At 38.4% G+C, this 2,028-nt stretch overlaps 1 protein-coding gene across 1 annotated transcript in view; it reads left to right on the top strand.

Annotated features, from left to right (window-relative positions):
• The first annotated feature begins 222 nt into the window (after positions 1-222).
• Positions 223-2,028, top strand: part of LOC101851515 (orexin receptor type 2) — a 262,606-nt gene continuing 260,800 nt past the window's right edge. Inside the window, exon 1 of the mRNA XM_035971107.1 lies at positions 223-441. The gene's annotated coding sequence lies outside the window, so the exon portion shown is untranslated. The remainder of the gene's footprint in view (positions 442-2,028) is intronic.

Below are 2,028 nucleotides of genomic sequence, written 5' to 3'. Positions count from 1 at the left end.
CCCCACACACACACATACACACACACACATCTCATACATCCCCCGCACCGCCCACACCCTACCCCCCTTTTACACCTCTCTCGCGCATGCGCTGAGCGTTCGTTCTTCTCCCGTAACCGCTGTGGCGAAGAGAGCGCGTGGATCGCTTCGCGGGGGTTTTCTGTTCTCTACTCTTTTTTTTTCTTGTTCTTCTCTTTTTTTTTCTGCGATGAGCGCCCAGAAGGAGCGAGGGGGTGTCACAGGTTCAGCCTTATCGTCGCCAAAATAGTATTATTGTCTCGACTATTGGTGCGGTCGTCTACCTTTTCGTGGACTAGACTCTCACAGAGTGTATACAATTCTCTTTGGACTTTTATTAATTTAAAAGGGTGGACAGCGTAGGAGAAACAATATTTGGACTATACTTTCTACCCCGGTTGTTGTGCAGTCTTTGAGCGAAAGGTCAGGACTTACGTAGTTTGTTGTTTTTCATTTTGTTGCACTCTCTCTCTCTCTCTCTCTCTCTCTCTCTCTCTCTCTCTCTCTCTCTCTCTCTCTCTCTCTCTCTTTCCCTCTCTCTCTCTTTATCTACCTATACATCTATACATCTATCTATCAATCTATCTATCTATCTATCTATCTATCTATCTATCTATCTATCTAGCTATCTATCTATCTATCTATCTATCGATCGATCGACCTATCTATACATCTATCTATCAATCCATCTTTTTATCTATCTATCTTATATGTCAATCTATAAATATTCTCTCTCTCTCTCTCTCTCTCTCTCTCTCTCTCTCTCTCTCTCTCTCTCTCTCTCTTTCTCTCTGTTCCGTGTGAAGATTCTGTTATTACTGTAATGCCCCCACTCTCATTATTTCTTCTCTCCTTTAATCCTTTTCGCTTCTTTTCCTCCTTTTCTTTTCCTCCTTTTCTTTTCCTCCTTTTCTTTTCCTCTTTTTCTTTTCCTCCTTTTCTTTTCCTCCTTTTCTTTTCTTTCATTTATAGTTTTTCTGTAAAAGAAACTCATTCATAATTTTCTTTGTAGTAGAAAGTCACTCGCTTTTTTGTCTCTGAATTAGAAACTCATTTTACATTTTCTATGTACTGCGACACAAACTGTTATCTGTTTCAGGGAACGTAAAGACATTGAGATTTGTTTTCTGTGTGGGGTTTACACTCTGTAAATTTTTCTGTTTTGATAGGTGTCTTAACATCATAATAATAATATGTTCCTATCGTTTTTGCTGCCGTTAATGTATCTAGTTCCGTTTCATTTTTCTCCATGCCCTGAACATTCTTTTTTTTTACGTTTTACAGAGGGAGAAAGGGAAGTTCGTTACACTATTAGATTATCAATTAATATTGATGTCCCCACGCAAATGCTAGCCCGTTCGCAAACATGGGAATCTAGAATGGCACTTTCTGAGAGCAAATGTTAGAGTATTTTCAGTTTAATGAACACATATGCAAATTATTGTTATTGTTAGTGACGATCTTGCACAAGAGCGCTCTTCTTGTTGTTGTTGTTAGTCAAATATGTGAGGCATCATGGCTCTCGTCAAAATAATGAATTTGAATAAAAGGGCATTTTTTTCCATCAGTTTGGCAATTTTTATCGAAGTTTTTATTTTCATATGAAAACAATTTTCCAGTTGAATTTTACTGAAAAACCTTGTTTAACGGCAGAATATATGTTACTTTCAGTTTTCAAGGACTCTAAGGCTATTGAAGTTATCAAACTTTGGTGGCCAATTTTTCATTAATTTAACCAGTCAAACAAGGCTACCCCACCTTCTTCAATCGCAAATATCTCAACTTCTATTCTAGTTAGATGGATTTTTTTTCCGTTGACAGGAAGGCAAATGAATAAGCTTTCAGATATTACCAATAACTCCACATCCCCAAAAATTGACGAGCGACTGATTCCACCCCCTTATGACACATATTGCCTTTTCCTTTCTTGTTCCCTCTTGTATCCTGGGGTTGTTTCCGCTGATCTCTCCCTTTCTTTCATTCTCTCTCTCTCTCTCTCTCTCTCTCTCT

The sequence above is a fragment of the Aplysia californica genome, unplaced genomic scaffold (genome assembly GCF_000002075.1).
Source record: "Aplysia californica isolate F4 #8 unplaced genomic scaffold, AplCal3.0 scaffold00377, whole genome shotgun sequence".
In the NCBI taxonomy this organism is placed as follows: domain Eukaryota; kingdom Metazoa; phylum Mollusca; class Gastropoda; order Aplysiida; family Aplysiidae; genus Aplysia; species Aplysia californica.
Note: the sequence above shows the minus strand (reverse complement) of the source record. Positions and strands in the feature narration are given on the sequence as shown.